The following is a 22559-nucleotide window of genomic DNA, read 5'->3' on the forward strand; positions in this document are numbered from 1 at the left end:
GGTCTGTAATTTTCTTTCTTAGTGATGTCTTTCCCAGTTTTTGGTATGAGGGTTATGCTTGCTTCATAAAATGTATTAGGAGGTTTTTCATTCTCCTCTATATTCTGGAATAATTTGAGTAGAATTGGTGACAGCTTTTCCCTGAAAGTTTGGTAGAACTCATCAGTGAAGCCATCTGGACCACTTCTTTTGGTTGGAAGTTTTTTTTTGTTTTTTAATGTTTTATTGTGAATTTTATGATAGTTTACATGAGAGAACTTTAGTTTTACATTCATTCCATCGTATATCATTTCATTGCCATGGTTCCAATCCCCTCCATGGGTCATATCCTAGAAACCCGTCTTCTACCCTAACATCCCCCCCTCCCCCCCTCAGTCTTCGGCACACAGTCCTTCTCCCTCTCTGGATCCAAAGTCCCCAGCTGCTTCATCACTCCACGTCATCATCTCTGTCTCCATCTCAGGCATCTCTGCTTCTCTGGGTAGGGTCCTGCTCTCAGCTCTTCTCTGTTGGTGGTCCCAGAGACCTCCGCTTCTAGACTGGAGAATTAATCACTCCCTTCCTTGCTACAAAAGTCTACCTTTGTATTTCCAACCCTCACAATGTGTCTTGATAACCATTATTCACTACAGTATCGCTAGTAACCCGTCTGTATTTCATTTCTTCAGCTCCACCTAGACAGATTGGATAGTACTCACTGGTGATTCTGCCTTCCTCCATGCCCCCTAGCTCTAGGTTCCCTCTTGAAAGCTTGTAAGCCAGTCACTTCTTGCCTTTGTAGTCCCTCCCTCTCTATTTGGATATCCAATGTCCAAGTTGCCCATCTCTGTCTACTCTGTGTGTGGAGGGGGTGGTTGGAAGTTTTTTTGATGTACTGATCAATTTCTTGTTAATGGGTCTGTTCAGGTTTTCTGCTTCACTCTTTGTAAGTTTAAATAGGTTGTGTTTTTCTAAGTTTTCAAATTTGTTGGAGTACAACTTTCATAGTATTGTTATTATCCTTTTGATTTCCTTTGGTACCATTGTGACATCACTCATGTGGTTGCTAATGCGTGTTATTTTTGTCTTCTCCTGTTTTCTTTTGTTTGGTTTGCCAATGGTTTGTCAATTTTGTTAATCCTTTCAAAGAACAGCATCTTGTCCTGTTGATTCTTTCTATAGTTTTTCTGTTTTCTATCTCATTTATTTCTGCTCTAATCTTTATTATTTCTTTTCTTTTGGTGGCTGTAGATTTCCTTTGTTGGTCTGTTTCTAACTGTTGTGGATGCTGTGGTAATGTGTTAATTTTAGTTCTTTCTTTTTTTGGGATGTGTGCGTTTATTGCAATAAGTTGTCCTCTCAGCACTGCTTTCACTGTGTCCCAAAGATTTTGGTATGTTGTGTTTTCATTCTTGTTTGTTTCTAGGAACTTTGTGAATTTGCGTTTTATTTCTTTTACTACCCAGGTGCTTTTCAGCAGGGTGTTACTCAATTTCCATGTATTTGAATTTGTTTCCTTGGTCTTCCTATTGTTGATTTCTAATTTGATAAGCATTGTGGTTTGAGAAGATGCTTTGTAGTATTTTGATATTTGTAAACTTACGGAAGTTTGTTTTGTGGCCTAATGCATAGTCTGTTCTGAAGAATATGCTATGTGCACTGGAAATGAGTGTGTATTGTGCTGTTGTTGGGTTCAATGCTCTGTTTACATCTATGAGGTACAGTTGCCTGATAATGTTGTTTAGTTCCTCTGTGTCTTTGTCAAGTTTCTTTCTGGTGGTTCTATCCATTTTTGAAAGAGTGTATTAAAATCACCCAGTATTATTGTAGATTCATCCACTTCTTTCTTCAAATCTATTAGAGTTTGCTTTATATACTTTGGAGCTTTTTCATTGCAGCATAGATATTTATTATTGTTATGTAATCTTGTTTAATTGTCCCTTTAATCATGAGATAATGTCCATCTTTATTATATTGGTTTTTGCCTTGAAGTTTATTTTATCAGAGATTAGTACTGCCACTTCTGCTCATTTTTTATTGCAGTTAGCTTGGTATCTTTTTATCCATCTGATTTTAATCTGTATTTGTCTCTGTGTGTAAGATGTGTCTCTTGCCGATAGCATATTGAAGGATCTTGTTTTCTTATCCATTCTGCCACCCTCTGTCTCTTAAGTCATGTATTTAATCCATTTACATTCAGTGTAATCATAGATCGGTATGGATTAATTGCTGCCATTGTGTTTGTTTTTTTGTGGTGCTGCTGCTTTTTTTGTTTTGGAGGAAGACTCATTAACAACCTCCGATATGCAGATGATGCAACCTTGCTTGCTGAAAGTGAAGAGGACTTAAAGCATTTACTGATGAAGATCAAAGAGCACAGCCTTTGATATGGATTACATCTCAATGCAAAGAAAACAAAAATCTTCACCACTGGACCAATAAAGGAGAAAAGATTGACGTTGTCAAGGACTTTTCTTCTTGGATCAACTATCAACACTCAATGGAAGCAGCAGTCAAGAAATCAAAAGAAATACTGGATTAGGCAAATGTGCTGCACAAGGTATCTTAAAGTGTTGAAGAGCAAAGATGTCAGCTTGAGGACTAAGGTGTGCCTGACCCAAGCCATGGTATTTTCAGTAACCTCATGCATGCGAAAGTTGGACAGTGAATAAGGAAGACCATAGAAGAATTGATGCTTTTGATTTATGGTGTTGGAGGGAGAATATTGAAAGTGCTATGAGCTAACAAAAAAACAAACAGATCTGTATTAGAATAAGTGCTGGCTGACTACTCTTCGGAGGCCAGGATGGCCAAAAGTTGTCTCTCATACTTCGGACATACTGTCAGGAGGGATCAGTCATTGGAGAAGGATAAAATGTTTGGTAAGGTGGAGGGTCAGATCAAAAGAGGAAGACCCGCAGCGAGCTGTATTGGCCAAATGGCAGCATCAATGGGCTCAAGCATGGTAACAATTGTGAGGTTGGCTCACGACCGGGGCAGTATTTCGTTTTGTTGTGCATAGGGTCGCTATGAGTCAGTTCCAACTTGATGGCACCTGACAGCAACAACAGTGGCTAATGAGGAGTCCTGGAGTGGCTCTCTGATTAATGCATTGAACTATAGGATTGGTTGAACTGCAAGGTTGGTAGTTCAAGCTCACCAGCAGCTCCTCCGAAACCCTATACAGGGTTGCTATTAGTTGGAACTGACTTGGCACTTTACAACAGCAGTGGCTAATAGTAATAAACATTTAATCATGTTTGTTAGCTGCCTGAATGTCTTCCTTGGTGAAGTGTCTATTCATGTCCCATGTTCATTTTTTAACTGGGTAGTTGGTTTTTTTACTGGTGTTTTAGTTTCCTATAACTTTTAGAGATTAATTCCTTGTCTGATAACATCATTGTAAAAAAATTTACCAGTCTGTGGGCTCTCTTTTTGCTCCTTTGGTGAAATTTTTTAATACACATAAATTTCTAAATTTTAGTAAGTACCAGCCATCTATTTTGTCTTTTGTTGTTTTTGCTATTTGCCATGTTTGATAGTATATGTATGTCATGTATTACAGCCCCTAGGTTTTTCCCTATTTTTTTCATTGATGATCTTTATAGCTCTAGGTTTACATTTAGGTCTTTAATACATGTTAAATTTATTTTTATATATGGTGTGAGATATGAATCTTGTTTCATTCTTTTGCAAATCAATTTCCTATGTTGCCAGCACCATTTGTTGAAGAGACTTATCTCTTCCCTGTTTAATGTATTTTGTCCCTTTGGCAAAGATCAGTTGACTTTATGTGGATGGATTTACTTTTGGGATCTCAATTCTTCTCCATTGATCTATGTATCTTTCATTGTACCAGTAACAGATTATTTTAGCCACTATGGCTGAGTAGTAAATTTTGAGATCAGGAAGTGAGAGGCCTTGAACTTTGTTCTTCTTAAGTAATACTTTAATTATTCCAAGGTCTTTTTTCTTTCCATATAAATATCGTGATAATATTTTCGATCTTTCTAAAGAATCTTGTTGGAATCTGGATTGGGATTGCATTGTATCTGTAGATTGCTTTGGATAATATTGACATTTCTCAATGTTGAGTCTATCCATGAGCATGATATATTCTTCCATTTTTGTAAATCTCTTTGTTTTTTTGTTGTTTTTTTGTAGTAGGTTTTGTAGTTTTCGCTGTACAGGTCTTTTGTTCTCTGATTAGATTTAGTCTTAAGTATTTAATCCTTTGGGTGGTTATTGTAAATATATTTCCTAATTTCCTTTTCAGAGCTGTCTTTATTAGTATAGCAGAATCTAACTGAGTTTTGTATGTTGATCTTGAGTTCCAATATATATGTAAATAAAGAGTTTTACTTCTTTGCCAATTTGGATACCTTTAATTTCTGTATCTTACCTTAGAACTCTGGCTAAGACTTCCAACACAATATTGATTCAGAGCGGTGATAAAAGATATCCTTGTCTGGTTCCTGATCACAAAAGGAATGCTTTCAGTTTTTCTCTGTTGAGAGTGCTGTTGGCTGTTGGTTTTGTATATATGTTCTTAATTATGTTGAGGAATTTCCCTTAAATTCCTATTTTTTTTAGTGTTTTTTTTCACAGATGGGTATTGGTTTTTGCCAAATGCCTGTTCTGCATCAGTCAGTATGATCATGTTGTTCTTTTCCTTTTTATTGTTTATATGGTGGAGTACATTGATTGATTTTCTAATACTGAATCATTCTTGCATCCTTGGACTGAATTCCACTTGGTCATGATTTTTGTGATATGTTGTTGAATTCTGTTGTTAGGATTTTGTTGAGAATTTTTGCATCCAGGTTCATGAGGGATTGTTGTTGTGAAGTGCCGTCGAGTCGATTGTGATTCTGTATAGGGTTTCTTTTCCAAGAAGCAGCTGGGAGCTTGAACCACCGACCTTGCAGTTCAAACAACTTTGCAGTCTGATGCATTAGCTCACAGCACCACACCAGGACTAGTCTATAATTTTGTTTTTTAGTTCTGTCCTTCATAAAATGTATTAGAAAGTTTTCCATTCTTTTCTATATTCTGGAGTAGTTTGAGTAAAATTGGTGTCATCTTTCTCTGAATGGTTGCTAAAATTCACCAGTAAATCTGTCTGGGCCTGGACTTATTTTATTATTGGTAGTTTTGTAATTACCTGATCAATTTCTTCTTTGGTTTTAGGTTTGTTCAAGTTTTCTACTTCACTCTGTTATTTTAAGTAGTTCATGGTTTTTCTAACATTTATCCATTTCCTCTAGATTTTCATATTTGTTGAGTACAGCAATTCATAGTATTCTGTTGTTATCCTTTTTATTTCCATTGATTCTGTTGTGACATAACTCATGTGGTTTCTTATGCTGTTATTTGTGTCTTCTCTCTCTTTTTTTTTGTACATTTTACCAGTGGTTTGTCAATTTTACTAATCCTTTCAAAGAACCAGCTTCTTTTCTTGTTGATTCTGCTATTTTTCTGTTTCATTTATTTCTGCTCTAATCTTTATATTATTTCTTTTCTTCTGACTTTGTTGGTTTTTTCCTGATACATGGAGATTCTGTGTTAATGTGTTAACGTTTGTTATTTAGTATTTATGTGTTTATTGCTAAAAATTGCCCTCTCAGCACTGCTTTCGCTTTGTCCCAAAGTTTTGGTATGTTGTATTATCATTTTCATTTGTTTGTAGGATCTTTTTTTTTTTTTTCTCATTTATTTGTTTGTTCTATTATAGAGTAACTTCTGTGCAAGCTGTTATTCAGTTTCCATTCATTTGATTTTATTTCCATGATCTTTCTATTGTTCTGTATGTTTTCCTAATTTTATAGCATTGTGATCTGGGAAGATGCTGTGTAGTATTTTTTTTTTTTTTTTTAATTTATGGAGACTTGCTCTGTGGCCTAAAACATGGTCTATTCTGGAAAGTGTTCCATGGAAAAGAATGTATATTGTGCTGTGTTGGGCTGAATGCTCTGTACAGATCTAAGAGGTCAAGTTTGTTGATTGTGTTTTTTAGTTCCTCTGTGTCTTTGTTGAGTTTCTGATTTTTATATCTTTTTCTAAAGTTGTTGTTGTTAAGTACCCTGAAGTTGGTTTCAACTCATAGTGACCCTGGACAGGGTTCCTAAGGCTGTACGTCTTCACGTGAGCAGAAAGCCTCATCTTTGTCCTGTGGAACAGCTGGTAGTCTCAAATTGCTGACCTTGAGGTTAACAGCCCGATTTGTAACCACTACGCTTCCAGAGCTCCCTTTTGAAGGTAGTGTATGAAAATTTCCCACTATTGTAAAGTTGTCTATTTCTTTCTTCAGTTCTACTAGGATTTATGTATTTTGAGGCTCTTTCATTGGGAGCATATATATTTATTATGGTTAATCTGTTTCAATTGACTCTTTAATCAAGAAATAATATCCTTGTCTCTTATGCTTATTTTATATATTTTTTTATTCTTTAAAATTTTTAATCTATTTTTTTTATCTTTGTGTGTAAGGTATCTCTTGTAAACAACATATTGAAGGACCCTGTTTTGTTTTGTTTTTTTATCCATTCTACCACCGTCTGTCTCTTGACTGGTGTATTTAATCTGTTGACATTCAGTGTAATTATCGATAGGCATGGCTTGATTACAGTCATTTTGCTGTTTGTTGCTTTACAGTGCTGCTGCTTTCTTTGTTCTGTATGTTTTCCTGTGCCAAGATTATTTATTTTTTGGTCTTTTTCATGTCAATTTTTTCATAGCTTTAATGTTTCCAAAATCATCCTGGATTTTCCTTTTTTGATTTGATGTGAATTGTATTAAGTTTCTTTTATGTTACTCTCCTGTACTTTATTAATTTCTGCCTCCTTTTAAAAGTCTATTTTATCCTGAAAATGATTTGATCTCACCACCTGGATCTCTATAACTATACTTTTCCCTTCCTTTGCATTGTAGATGTCCTAATCATAGACTGACATCTCAGATTCCCTATTTTCAGTCTTTGTACTGAATTCTGGGTGGTATTGCAATGTATCTCAGTGTCTCGTTGTTGTCTGCTCTTGTTGGTTCTCAGTCTACAGAATTACCTTTAGTATATTTTGGAGCATTGGCTTGACTTTTACCTAGTCCTTAATTTTTGTTTATTCTGAGATGGACTCTTTGCTGGGTATATAATTCTTGGTTGCTATCTATCAATGTACTGTTGGAGCTCTTTTTGAGATGTTTTGTATGCGATATTCATGATATTGTCCAATTATTTCTGCATTTCATTGGGTCACTTCTCTTTGGAACGGGTACAGATACAGATCTCTCCGAATCAGTTGGCCAAGTAGTTGTCTTCCAAATTTCTAGACATAGATGAGTGAGTACCTTCACTGCTGCATCAGTTTTTTTGAAAGATTTCAACATGTATTCCATCAATTCCAGGAGGCTTGTTCTTTGCCAATGTCTTCAATGCAGTTTGGGCTTCTTCTTTCAGTATTGTTCACTTTTGATCCTGTGCTACCTCTTGAAATGGTTAAACATTGACAGTTTCTTTTGGGTACAGTGAGTCTGTGTATTCATTCCATTTTCTTTTGATGCTTTCTGCCTCATCCAATATTTTACCATTAGAATCCTTCAGTGTTACAAATCGAGGAGAAGTGTTTTCTTCTGTTTTCTCAGCTTGAGAAAGCTGAGTGTGATCTAACCTTTTGGTTTTTTAACTTTGGGTCTTTGCACATTTCATTAAAATATTTGATCTTGTCTTTTCAAGCGGCCCTTTGAAATTTTTTGTTAGGCTCTTTTACCTCAGTTCTTCCATTTGCTGTATCATCTCTATGCTGGAGAGCATGTTTCATAGTCTCTTCTGATAGCCAAATTGGTCTTTTTCTTCTTTCTTGCCTTTTTTTTTGGTGTGTGAATTATGTGATAGCTTACAAGGGAGAACATAAGCTTCACATACATCCTATTGTAGTTCATTTCATTGCAATGGTTACAATCCCCTCCCTGCATCATCAACCAACCAAAGGATATACTCCACAAGCCTGCGCTCCGGCCACCAGCACACAACCGCTTTCTCTCCGAGTTTACAGTTTCCAGCTGCTCCATCTTTCCACATCATCATCTCTGCCTCCATCTCTGGGGTCACTACTTCTCTGGGTAGGGTCCCACTGTCTACTCCTCTCTCTTGATGGTCCCAGGGACCTCTGCTCCTGGACTACAAAAATCAATCACTCCCCTCCTTTTGTTAGAAAACATCTACCTTTACATTTGCGACACTCACAGTCAGTCCTGATAGCAGTTATTCACTATTGTACTATAAGAGTCTTATCACCATCTCCTTTTATCAGCCCCATCCAGACAGATTGGAAACCACTCAGTGGAGATTCTGTCTTGCCCCGCCCTCTGTGGAATTAAGCTCCCTCTTGAAAGCTTGTAAACCAGTCACTTCTTGCCTTAGTATCCCCACCCCAACCCCCCCAGGTAGCCAATATCTAAGTTGTTCATCTCTGTCAATCCTGTTTACCGAGGGGGTGGAAATGACCCTCAATGTAAAGATTTGTTACCTCTTTTGAGTTACTACATCCATAAGTCTAGGTCAAGTTCATCAAATTGTAGCAGATTACTCTTTTTTTTTCCTCCTCTTTCTTCTTCTAGTCGAGTTCTGATCATCCAGCCATTGAAGCCATGTCAAGTGGTACTATCTGCAAGTATGGATATCCTTGTGCATCTCCCCTCACTTCATACCAGCTGGACGCTTCATGCTCCACTCAGTTCCTCTGTGGCCATGTCCCTGTCTCTGGGCCCAGGAGTTCCTAGGTCTTGCCATACAGTTAACCAACCAGGTCTCAATCTGGGTTCACAGGAGTATTGAACATGGTCGGACTTAGCTCACAACTTCATTGCTATTTTTCCCCCACTTCCCCTTATTGGTGACCAGTGTGGTCACCAGACAGACCACATGCCTACTCGTGTATTCCCCTTGAATCTGAGTCTTGGAAGGGGGTTTGCTCTGAGGGAACCTGACCACTTGACTTGATGGCTCCAGGGTGAACAACTTGCTTGTTCTTGTAGTCAGTTGGACTGACCTTATTGTTTTTGATTTTTCCAGCCAGTCTTTCAAGAAATAGCTTCTGTTCTTCTAGCCATTACAGGCTGGTGTGCTTGTCCTTTCAAGTGGAAATTTCCCACAAGAGAAAATTCTAGATGGGGTTCAAGTTTCCACCTATGATTTTATACAATTCAAAGACTCTACAGGAAGCCTCCTTTACTGGGCAAGTTCTAGCCCCATTTTAGGTATTCCAATCAGTTATAGACTGAAGACAGACTTACAAGCTTTCTATGGTGATATTTCTAGCTATTTTCTCTCCCCCTCAAGTGTATATTTTATCGTGGTATGTAAGGGAAACCAAGATTCAGAAGACAGCCAAGCATCTTAACATTGTTGTTGTTGTTGTTGCCAGGTGCCATCGAGTCGGAACCGACTCATAGCGACCTCATGCACAGCAGAACGAAACAATGTCTGATCCTGGGCCAACTTCTTAACATTATTTCCCCCCTTTTTTCCATACAAACCATGCCTCAATCCCTGTATCCCAGAGCCCTGTTTTTCCAAGGTTTTGCTACATCATTATTTACCTCTGTCCCACTTGGACCATGCAAACCTGCTTAACTGTTCTCCCATCCTCCTTGTTCTTCCATTCCCTTCCCCCTTCTTGTGTATTACTTCCCCACCCCCGAGCACCCAAGCTATCCTGTGCTCCACCTTTCCCTCCCTCCCCTCAACCCACCCCATGCATCCCTGTAACCAACAAATAATTTTTCACCCCCTTTTAGTGTGGGTTCTTTTTCTTAATCTTTCACAGTAGTGGTCCTATGCAGTATTTCTCTTTTTGTGACTGACTAATTTCTCTCAACATAATTTCCTCAAGGTTCATCCAATTTATGCAGTGGCTTGCAGCTTCCTTTTTATTCTTCTAGGTAGCATAATATTCCATTGTGTGTATGTTCCACAGTTTGTTTATCCATTCTTCAGATGATGGGCACTTTGGCTGTCTCCATCTTTTTGCTATTGTAAATAGTGCTGCTATTACATTGGTGTGCATATATCTACTAGTGTTATGGCTTGTATTTCTTGTGGGTAAATACCAAGTAGAAGAATTGCTGGATCATAAGATTTCTAATTCCAAACTTCTGAGGAAGCACCATATTACTTTCCAGAGAGGATGGACCATTTTGCAATCCCACCAGCAATGTAGGAGCATCCTAGTCTCTCCTGATCCTCGCCAGCATTTATTTTCCTCTGTTTTCTTTATCTTTGCTGTTATTTCTGGTGTGAGATGATAACTCATTGTTGTTTTAATATGCATCTCTCTGGATGCGAAAGCTGGACAGTGAATAAGGAAGACCGTAGAAGAATTGATGCTTTTGAGCTATGGTGTTGCAGGAGAATATTGAAAGTGCCATGGGCTGCCAAAAGAACCAACAGATCTGTGTTGGAAGAAGTGCAGCCAGAGTGCTCCTTGGAGGCCAAGATGGCCAAACTTTGTCTCTCATACTTCGGACATATTATCAGGAGGGACCAGTCGCTGGAGAGGGATATCATGTTTGGTAAGTTGGAGGGTCAGAGAAAACGAGGAAGACCCCCAACAAGATGGATTGGCCAAGTGGCAGCATTGATGGACTCAAGTGTGGCAACAGTAGTGAGGTTGGCTCAGGATCGGGCACTGTTTCATTCTGCTCTGCATAAGGTCATTATGAGTTGGTACTCAAGTGGCTAGTGATTGTGAACATTTCTTCATATGTTTGTTGGCTGCCAGATCTCTTCCTTGGTGAAGTGTCTGTTCATGTCCTGTGCCCATTTTTTAATTGGGTTGTCTTTTTCTTGTAGAGATGTTTTTTCTTGCCTTTTTAAAGGCAATTTTCTTTGTTCCTGTGTGATGTTCCTGAATTCATCCCACAACTCTTCTGGTCTTCAGTCATTAGTACGTAATGCATCAAATCTGTTCTTGCCATGATCTATAAATTCAAATGGGATATGTCACAGGTCATATTTTAGCTTCTGGAGACGTGTTTTAATTTTCATCAGCTTCAGTCTTAACTTGCATAGAAGCAATTGATGGTCTGTTACACAGTCTGTACTGATTTTGTTTTGGCAGATGATATGGAACTTTAGCTCTTTATCTTTCCACAGATATAGTCCATTTTGATTTCTGTTTATTCCATCTGGTAAGATCTATGTGTATAGTAATTTTTTTTGTTTTGTTGTTTTTTGGTGTTGGCAAGGAATATTTAATAAGTTTGGGCTGCTAGAAAAAATGAACAAATGCATCTTAGAAAAAATAAAACTGAAATGCTCCTTAGAAGCAAGAATGAAGGATTTGAGTTACTGACCTTGCTGTTAGCATTCCAGTACTTATCCTACAGTATCACAGTAGGACGTAGCATACAACATATACATGTTTCTAAGTTACTATTTTTTTACACTTTTTAAAAAATGTTTTATTGTGAATTATGTTATAGTTTACAAAGGAGAACATTTGCTTTACATTCATCCTATCATATATCGTTACATTGCCATGGTTACAGTCCCCTCCATGCATCATCAAACAACCAAAGGGTATACTCTGAAAGCCTACCCCCTGGTCATCAGCACACAGCCCCCCTCTTTCTCATGTCTAGAATTCCCAGTCACTCCATCTCTCCACGTCATCGTCTCTGCCTCCATCTCTGGCGTCACTGTTTTCTCTGGGTAGGGTCCTACACTCCACTCTCATCTCTTGATGGTCATAGGGACCACCGCTCCTGCACTACCCTCCTTTTGCAGCAAAACGTCTGCCTTTACGTTTCCAACCCTTACAGCCAGTCCTGATAGTAATTACTCACTATTGTACCACATGAGTACTATCCCCATCTCCTTTCATCAACCCTGCCCACGCAGATTGGCTTCTACTCAGTGGAGATTCTTCCTTCTTCCGTGCCCTCTAGGTCTAGGCTCCCTCTTGAAAGCTTGTAAGCCAGTCACTTCTTGCCTTTGTAGCCCTTATTTTGGGTAGCCAATGTCTAAGTTGCCCATCCCTGTGCACCCTGTGTATCGAGGGAGTGGGAATGATCCTCACTGCAAAGATTTGTTCCATCTTTTGAGCTGCTGCATCCATAAGTGTAGGTCAGGTGTAGCTCAAGTTCATCAAATTATATCAGATTACTATTTTTTTCCTCTTCTTTCTTCTTCTAGTTGAGCTTTGATCATCGAGCCATCGAAGCCAGGTTAAGTCGTTATTATCTGCAAGTGTGGGTGTTCTTGTGCATGTGTATAGTCATTTTTTATGTTGCTTAAAGGAGTTATTTGCAACAAAGTCATTGGTCTTGCAAAAGTATCATGTGATCTCCAGCATCATTTCTATCACCAAGGTCATATTTCCAACTACTGATCCTTCTTCCTCTTTGTTTCCAACCTTTGCATTCCAGTCGCCAGTAATTACCAATACATCTGTTATTTTTCAAGCTTGTTGTATCAAAGCTTGTATCATGTATTGAAGGAGCTCTGGTAGCATAGTGGTTACGAATTGGGCTGCGAACCTTACCGTCAGCAGTTCAAAATTACCAGCTGTTCTGCGGGAGAAAGCTGAGGCTTTCTGCTCCCGTAAAGATTTACAGCCTTGGAAAACCTGTACTGGTTCGCTGTGAGTCGGTTCCAACTCCACAGCACATCACCACCACCACCACCACCATCATGTATTGAATGATAGTTTACATCAGAGAACATCAGTTTTGCACTCTTCCTATTGTATTTCATATCATTGCGATGATTACAATCCCCTCCATGCATCACCATTCGACAGCATTTGCTTCTATTCCCTTTTGTTTTATTGTTTTTTGATGCACACAGAAACACTCAGGACTATATATAAATCATTTAAACAACTCAAGGGCCCATTCTGCAAGCCTGCCTCCTGGCCACCAGCACACAACCTTTATCTTTCCATAAGTCTAGAGTCCTCAGCTGCTCTGTCTCTCCATGTCATCATCTTTGGCTCCATCTCTGGTGTGGCTGCTTCTCTCTGTAGGTTCCCACATTTTGCTCATGTTTCTAGGGTCTGTGTTCTTGGAATGTAAGATTAACTACTCACCCCTTTATGTTACAAAACTTCTACCTTTACAGTTATCATGATTAACTACAATCGCAGTTAGTCATGATAACAATTACTCACTACTGAATCGTAAGAATCTTATCCCCATCTCCTTTCACCAGACCCCTCCAGACAAGATGAATACTATTCAGTCTGGATCTGAAACTAAACTCCCTCTTGAAAACTTGTAATCCAGCCACTTTGTGCCTTTATTGTTGTTGTTAAGTGCTGCTGAGTTGATTCTGACTCATAGTGACCCTCTGTAGCGTTTCCAAGGAGTAGCTGGTGGGTTTGAACCACTGGCCTTGCAGTTCAAACAACTTTGTCTTCTGACGCATTATCCCACAGCACCACACCGGTACTATAGCCCCCCCCCCATTTTAGGTAGCCAATGTTTAACTTGCCTGTCCTATCAACCCTGTGTACAGAGGTGGGGTATGTTTGATCCTTGATGTGAAGACTCCTTCCCACTTGGTTGGTATTTTGATCTAGCATCCATAAGTATAGGTCAAGTTCATCAAATTGTAGCAATTTACACTTGTTTCCTTTATCACATTTCTTTATCTTCCTCTATTTGAGTTCTGATCATCAAGCCATAGAAGCTAGGTCAAATGAGTTCTTGTGCATCTCTTCTCTCTTAATATTAGTTGAATGTTTTGCTCTCGTCTGTAGCCCTCTGTGGCTAGGTCCTTGTCTCACCACACTTCAGACCAACCAGCCCTGCCTCTTCCCTCTCTCATCTTCGTGTCGACAGAGTTTATGGAACATGGTCAAACTTAGCCCATATCTTCATTGCTGCCTTTTTCCCACTTCCACTCACCAATAGACCAATGTGGTCCCCTGCAAGCTTACATGGCTTATGTGTTGCCTTTGAGTTTTAGTCTTGGAGAGGGGTTTGTCCTGAAGGGACTTGATTACTCGCCTTGATGGCTCCCTAGCGAACAACTTGCTTGTTCCTGTAGTAGCCAATCAGTTTTTCCTCCTGATCTTCCTTTGAAGAAGTATCTTCTATTCCTTTAGCCACTCCAGGCTGGTTTGCATGTCCTTTGAAGTGGGAATGTCTTTCCTACCTCAGAAAGTTCTGGATGAGGCTCAGGATTCTGCCTACGGTTCTATACACTACAAAGGCTCTGCAAAAAGCCTGTTTCACTGGGGGGAAGTTCTAGAGCTCCTTTTTAGGTATTCCAGTCAGTTATTGGCTGAAGACGGGCTTACACATTTTCTAAAATCATGTTTCCCGATATTCCTATCTATCCCACTCAGTTGTCTATTTTATAGTAGTAGGTAAGGGAAACCAACATTCATAAGACAGTCAAGTAGCTTGGCATTATTTCCCCTCTTTTACCGATTCAGACTGCCTCAATCCCTGTATCACAGAATCCTGTTGCTCCAGGGTTGAGCATAGATCACTATTTACCTCTCTCCTATTTAACCCATGCAAACCTGCCTAAGAGTTCCTTTGTGTACCTTGTTCTTCCATCCCCTTCCCACTTTTAGGGTATTGCCCTCCCCAACACCTGAACTATGGTGTGTATCACCTAATCTGTGCTCTACCGTGCCTTCCCTCCCACCCCTGTTAGCCAACAAATATTTTTTTTTTTCCTTTCTTTTAGCATGGGTAGCTTTTCTTAAATTTCATTATTTTGAATGATTCCATTTTCTTCTTGGATTTTCATTCTCTTGGTATGTTGTAAAGTATTAATTTTCTTTGAGGTTACCCTATATTCTAATAACTTTTTCCTCCATTTAAAAGTTTATTTTACTTTGAAATCTACCTGACCTTCTCATAACTTGGATCTCTGTTCCTATAGTTTTACCTTCTTTCACATCGTAATTGCTTTAATTATAGAGTCACCTCCCAGATCCTTTGAATTTGTTCTTGTGGTTCTGTACTCTTCCATCTGTCGATTGACTTCTGGGTGGTGTTGCCACATATGTCGATCTCTGGTTGTTGTCTCTTATTGGTTCTCATTCCAAAGAATTCTCTTTAGAATGTTTTGAAGCACTGAGTTGGCTTTGACAAAATCCCTTAGCTTCTTTTTTTTTTTTTTTTAAGGTTTTTATTGTGGATTGGTGAAAGTTTTCAGGGCACGTCATCGGTTTCACATTCAAACATTCATATACCTTGTTTCATTACTTTGATTATAATCCCCTCCACATACCATCAGTTAACAGAGTTTCTCTCTATCCTCTTTAGCTTTTTTTTTTTTTTTTTGGGAAAAACTTTGCCTTTTTGGAATTTACAGTCTCGGCTTTTAGGGAAGGTTTTTACATTTATCTGTAGATATCCAGGGCTCATGTATGGAATTACTAACCAGCATAACTGAATAATCAGATAAAGGACATTTTGCTATGTCTGCTAGGTGGCTAAAGTCTGATCCCAGAGCCTATGGTTTGGACGGTCAGCAACGCTTGGGCCCACAGGGACTTGAACTCCTGACCGGGTCTGCATGGTTTGCATCAGATTCCCCTTTATATATTATTTGTTTAAGGGACGCTGCCTGTCTTAGGCGGTCAGTGCGAATTCCTCAGTCTTACCCATCATCGAAACTCATTGCAGCATGGCAATGGCTCTGTCTTAGGTTGCCGAGGTTCCACGTGATCCTTGCCCATCTCTGGCCACACGTCCAGCATAAACAGCCGCCATTCGAAGAAGGCAGGGAGGAAGGAGACTGGCTGGGGAATCCCACACGCAAGATGTTGCCAGACCACCACCTGCTCTAAGGTGACCAAGAAGGATCACTATGCTGAGGTTCAACCAAGTTCACAGGGGAACTTAATCTCTGGCCGAGGTAGCAAATTAGTAGCCACTCAGTTCTCAACTTGAGAATTACTTATATCAGAACAAAGTCCCGTAGCTTCTGTTTATCCTGAAATGTTTGTATTACAGCATCATATTTGATTGACAGCTTTATTGGGTAGATGATTCTTGGTTGGCAGTTATTTTCTTTCAGGGTTTTACATATATCTCCCCATTGCCTTCTTGCCTACATGGTTTCTGCTGAATATCAGAACTTAATCTTATTTGTTTCCCTTTGTGAATATCACTTTTCTTTTACCTAGCTGCTGCCAGGTTTCTCTCATCTTTGATTTTGGAGAACTTGATTATGATATTTCTTGGTGATTTTCTTTTGGGGCCTATCCTTCCTGGTGTTCGTTGAACTTCTTTGAATGCTTATTGTTTCATTTTTCAGGATGTTAGGGAAATTTTCTTCCAGCAGCTCTTCAACTGTCTACTCTGTGGTCTTCTGTGATTCTTCTGTTCTGGAGTTCCAGTTATCCTCATGTAATTACTCTTCATGTTGTCCCACATGAATCAGACTTTCTTCTGATTTATTTTATCATTTTTTCTGCTTTCTCTTGTATCTTAGCAGTATTGAGAGATTTGTCTTCCAGCTCGCTGGTTCTGGCTTCTATCTCTTCAATTCCACTTCTTTGCCCTTGTAGTACATTGTCCATTTCTGATATTTTATTATTAGTCATTTGAACCTCTTTTTGAAAGTTTTGAATTGTTCCCAATGCTATTTCTATCTTATTTTTTATTGTGCCTGTAGCACTTTCCTGACTTATTATTTTTCTCAACCCCTCTGTGATGCATTTGGATGCATCTCAATTATCCTTCTCCTGAATTCCTTCTAAGGCAGGTCCAAAGCCTGCCCTTCTTCCAATGGGAAGTCTAGGTCTACCTGCAGGTCATTTGTTTCACTTGCTGTATCTTGTTTCTGGATATGTGCTGAAATCTTCTACTGTCTCTTGGGCATGTTAAATAATTTAGATGTGTTTTCATTGATTAGATGAATGTATGTTGGTGAATCATTAAGCTTTCTGATTGCCTCCCTGTAGATGTGATCAGGAGATGGGCTTCTCTTTTCACTTTTCTTATTACTCAACTCAGAGTAACTGTAGCAGGTGTTGGCTGTCTGTCTAGTGTATAGCAGCTGGTATTAGTTGGCTCTTACCTGGATGGTGGGATTTTCTTAGGGTGTCGCTTGGCTATATGACCACAGTTGCTGTATCTTCTTGGGTAATGTAGGGAGATAAACAGTCCCCCCACCCCCCAAGGTAAAAGAAGAACCAAGAACAACAAAAAATAAAAACACAACAGCAAAAAAATCCAGATGGAATACTGCAGTCTGTAATCACAAGGAAAAACAAAAACAAAAACATAGCAAAGTGTGAGTATGACTTTAATGCTTCTTGTTCAGCCAGCTGGAGCTGTTCTGGGAGACCATTCCATTTTAAACTCCTCCCCTTTCTTAGATTCTGTGTGCTGTCATCTTTGCTGAGCAGATCCATGTGCATGTGTGGTAGAACTCTCTGGGAGTTGAGGGGTGCTCACTTGTTCTGGAACCCCCTAGTCAATAGAGTGGAGGTGCGCAAACAGAGACTCATGAACAGGAAAAAATGTTCACACCTTTATCTCTAACAATCTGTCATACCACTGCAGTGGATGTGCTCCTCTGATCTTGCTTCTAGTCCGTCATGCACAAGATGGCCGCTCTGGCACCTGTTGGCAACCGCAGATCCAAAAATTCTACCCTTCTTGCTTCTGCTACCCTTCTTGCTTCCCACTAGCAGTAAGTCTTCAGTCTGTCTAAATGTTCCTTTATATGTACTTCAGAGTTCTGGTACTGTCCCCTGAACCTGCTTTGTCCAGTATTCTGTGTTATTACTGTTGGAGGTCTGCACCACACTTCTCCCTAAGCTGCCATCAAGCCCTGCCCCCTTCACTTACCAATACATCTTGATAGTATGTTTGATTAACTTTATATATTTTGGAGCTCTTTCATTCTTCTAGCCACTCCAGGCTGGTCTGCTCGTCCTTTCAAGTGGAAATTTCCCATCTTTGGAGATCTGGATGTGGTTCAGGCTTCCACCTATAGTCTTCTGTATTGCAGAGGTTCTGCAGGAAGCCTCTTTCACTGGGCACATTGTAGCCCCAGTATTTTCTCCATTTATGTGGATGTTTTTTATTGGTCCAGTGGTAAGGAATTTTGTTTTGTTTACGTTGCAATGCAACCCATACCAAAGGCTGTGCTCTCTGTTCTTCATCAGTAAGTATTTTAAGTCCTCTTTGCTTTCAGCAAGCAAGGTTGTATCATCTGACTATCGCAGGTTGTTAATGAGCTTTCCTCCAATCCTAATGCCATGTTTTTCTTCATATCATCTAGCTTCTTGGATTATTTGCTTAGATTGAATAAGTATGATGAAAGAGTACAACCCTAGCACACAACTTTCTTAATTTTAAACCATTCGGTGTTACCTTGCTCTGTTTGAACCACTGCCTCTTGGTCTATGTACAGGTGCCTCATAAGCACAATTAAGTGTTCCGGAATACTTGTACTTTGCAGTGTTTTCCATAGCTTGTTATGATCCACAGAATTGAAGGCCATATACATAGTCAGTAAAGCACAGGTAAATATTTTTTTGGTATTTTCTGCTTTCAGCCAAGATCCATATGGATATCAACAGTCATCCTTGTTCCATGTGCTCTTCTGAAACTGGCTGAGCCTCTGGAAGTTCTCTGTCAATGTATGGTTTTGCCGTTTGTGGATTACCTTCAGTAAAACTTTACTTACATGGGATCTCAGTGATATTGTCCAATGATTTCCACCTTCCATTGGGCCACCTATGTTTGGAATGGGCACAAATATGGATCTCTCTCAGTCAGCTGAGCAGGTAGTTGTCGTTCACATTTCTTGGCATAGATGAGCGAGTGCTTCCAATGCTGCGTCAGTTAGTTGAAAGTTTTCAATCTGTATTTCATCTGTTCCCTGTGCCTTGTTCTTTGCCAATGCCTTCAATGCATCTTGGAAGTCTTCCTTTGGGATCATTGGCTCTTGATCATATGCTGCCTCATGAAATGGTTGAACATTGACCATTTCTTTTTGGTACAGTACTCTGTGTATTCCTTTATGCTTTCTTCATTGGTCAATAATTTGCCCATAGAATCCTTCAATATGGCAGGTTGAAGTTTGAATTTTTCTTCATTACCCTCGGCTTGAGAAATAATCAGTTTCTTCTTCCCTTTTGGTTTTCTAACTCCAGGTCTTTGAACATTTTGTTATAATATGTGACTTTGTCTTCTTGAGATGACCTTTGAAATTTTTTGTTCAGCTCAGCTCTTGTACCTGTACACTTCTTCCATTTGCTTTGGCATCTCTATGCTGGAGAGCAAATTACAGAGTCTCTTCTGACATCCATTTTGGTCTTTTCCTTCTTTTCTTGTCTTCTTAATGACTTTTTGCTTTCTTCCTGTATGATGTTCTTGATGTCATTCTACAGCTCTTTTGGCTTAAACAAATTCAAATGACATAGCATGTTCTAATGCTAAAAAAATATTCAGTATTATTTAAGTGGAGGTAAACCAGAGCTTTTGGGGCTTTCTCATGCTGCAAAAGGTTGTTTCTTGGAATCCCCCAAAGCAGCACAGACAAGAGTCCAAGAATGTCAGTCAGCTCAGTAAAGATCTAGACTGCTTGTTTTCAGCACCGACCTCCCCAGGAAGCATGACTGCTGCATCCACAAAAATAGGATGTGTGAGGATCAAAGGGCACGCTGTTCCATTAGCTAAAGAGAAAGCAAACCACCCTCTCCCTGCTCCTTAAAAGCTCTTTCCCCTGGTAAATAAAAGTATACGAGGGAAAAAATAAAACAAAATACATTTATCTGCAGAGCAAAGAGTTTGATATATTAGTGTAATACCTAGTTCAAAATGTTAGCTAGAATTATATGGCAATTTCTGAGCACATGTTTAAGATCTGTACAGTATCAATTTCTGTTATTTATAATTAGATATTTTGGTTAATGCACTGGACTGCAAAGTCGTTTAAACTGCAAGGTCGGCAGTTCAAGTCCACTAGCTGCTATTTTGAAACCCCGTACAAGGTTAGTATGAGTTGGAACCGACTCAATGGTACTTAACAACAATAACAAGTAAAGAATACCCACTTTATCCCCAAGTATCTGAACCACTAGTATAATTGCAGTGTACTGTGTCCCAGAGCAGTTAAGCGCTGGAAGAGGCAAAAAAGATGTTCAAGAGGCAAGCAGCAATTCTGGTCCTTTCACACAGCCGAATCTGAGTGGCTACTGAAAGTCCAGGAATAATTGTAAAAACAAGAAAACACGTGCATTTCAGTGAATATGTCATATTTCTCACAGTTGAAATTTCCTTAGACATGGCACTTTCTTTTTAAGGGAATCTTGATTTTTCTTGCTTATGGCGAGTCAGGACTTGAAGTAACAGCCTTCTTTTTCTTCTTGTATTTCTTTTTCTTTCTTTCTTTCTTTTTTTTTTTTTTTTTGCTTTTTCTCATTCTTCACTGCTTTTCTTCTTTTTTGCTCACAGCGCCTCAGTATAATTCGATTCTGACAAGGATTTAGATGATTAAAGTTTATCTTCAGAATACATTTTCTTTTTGCCAAGTCCTTTGAGGTACTTTTCTTTCTCAGTTGCATCCTTTGACTTCTTTTTCTACTTAAAACTATCCTTACTGTCTGGACATGGAGCTTTCTGAAGATTTATGTGAACGGTCTTCTTCTTCAATCCTCATCTTCAGAATCTAAAGAACTGCTACTAGAATCAGAGCTTGATGAAGAAGGTGAATACCTACCAAATTTCTTCTTTTCTTTTTCTTTTTCTGTCTTTTTAGATGAGCTCTCACTTCCACTTAACAGTTTCTCCCTGTGTTTTTTTTTTTTTTTCGAATTAAATGTTTTTATTTTGCATTGAGTGAAAGTTTACAGGGCACATCATCAGCTTCACATTCAACCATTCATATAGCTTGTTTCATTACAGTTTACAGTGTTTCTTTCTATCCTCTTTAGCTTTTTTTTTTTTTTTTGGATGAGGGGGGACTTGCCTTTTTGGAATTTACAGTCTCGGCTTCTAGGGAAGGTTTTTACATTTGTCTGTGGATATCCAGGGCTCATGTATGAGATTACTAACAAGCATTACTGAATAATCAGATGAGGGACAATTTGCTATGTCTACTAGGTAGCTAAAGTCTGATCCTCAGAGCCTATGGTTTGGACGGTCAACAACGCTTGGGCCCTCAGGGGCTTGGCCTCCTGACCGGGTCTGCACTGTCTGCATCTGAATCCTCCTTATTTATTGATTGTTTAAGGGACGCTGCCTGTCTTAGGTGGTCAGTGCGAATTCCTCAGTCTTACCAGTCTTTGAGACTCATTGCAGCATGGCAATGGCTCTGTCTTAAGTAGCCGAGGTTCCACGTGATCCTTACACGTCTCTGGCCACACGTCCAGCATAAACAGCTGCCATCCGAGGAAGGCAGGGAGGGTGGAGATCAGCTGGAGACCCCATGCGCCAGACGTTGCCGGCCCACCACCTGCTCTAAGGTGACCAAGCAGGATCACTATGCTGAGGTTCAATCAAGTTCTTAGGGGATCTTACTCTCTAGCATGGGTAGCAAATTAGTAGCCACTCAGTGTTCACTTTGAGAATTACTTATATCATAAATTTGAGCATGTAGCTGATGAATATCCCCAGACAAGTGTATATTGTTCCACAACCTCCTAAAATGCTGTTGGATTAAGTTCCAATTAATTTCTGGGTTACTGAAAGATAACACAAATCTACTTATACCTTGAGTAACCTTAGCTGGGAGTGTAGTCTGGATATATTGGGTCTTATTTCCCTTAAGCGGTCTTCTTTCTCTAAAGCATTTCGTCTGTTTTGTGAGCCTTTGTCTATTTACTCTCGGATCATATGAGCGAGACTAATGTCCCTAGACATTTGATTTACATGATGGGCAGGGCAAAAAAAGGTAACAATTCCTGTTTGCGTAGTGATTCTTGACCTGAGAACAAAGGCACATGGCACGTTTGAGGGCCAGGCACCGCAATGCTTTGCCTAGCTTCTGAAAACTTTAACAGGGGATAAATCCTATGATGGTTGATGGACGATTGCAAAATCAGTAACATCTATTAACTCCCCATTCCCCACGCCCAACAAGCAAAGCAGCAGAATGTCTCTGGGGTTTATCCAGTTCCCTAAGGGTTAAACAGTTCTTAAAGTCTTCTCTGCTGTGGCTGGCTCGTTGTTGCTCTTGCCGGGGCTTGTGTTTTTTAAGTTTTTTCTTCCAGTTCTGATTCATTTTTTTCTTCAGAGTCAGCCAATGCCTTCAAACCCTTTTTTTCTTTTCTAGTTGCTCTTTCTCTTTTTCCCAGGTGGGCCTTGGTACATTCCAATAATCTTGTATCGTTAGTCCTGAAGACTGGACTGGACCCCTTGATCTGGCCATTGCTATTGGGTTCATATAGGCCACCTGATTGTCCTGCCAGGGGACTTGATGAGTACACAGTTAGATGAAAAGGGAGACCAGGATGAGAGGACACCAGAACTGACCCACTGCAGCTCCTTCACGCACTTTCTGAAGCCCCCTTGCATAACACATATTTGTGTTTTGAACATTTCTTCATGTGAGCAGTTTATTGATATTAACCTACGTTCATCAGATTATTCAACTTTCA

General features: G+C 39.5%; 1 protein-coding gene and 1 pseudogene across 1 annotated transcript in view; one reads left to right on the forward strand and one right to left on the reverse strand.

Moving 5' to 3' along the window:
- HEATR3 (HEAT repeat containing 3) overlaps positions 1 to 22559 on the forward strand; it is a 107613-nt gene that overhangs the window by 42142 nt on the left and 42912 nt on the right. The gene's annotated exons all lie outside the window — the stretch shown is intronic.
- LOC102842445 lies at positions 20285 to 22360 on the reverse strand (annotated as a pseudogene).

Source organism: Chrysochloris asiatica, unplaced genomic scaffold (genome assembly GCF_000296735.1).
Source record: "Chrysochloris asiatica unplaced genomic scaffold, ChrAsi1.0 scaffold00273, whole genome shotgun sequence".
Classification (NCBI taxonomy): Eukaryota; Metazoa; Chordata; class Mammalia; order Afrosoricida; family Chrysochloridae; genus Chrysochloris; species Chrysochloris asiatica.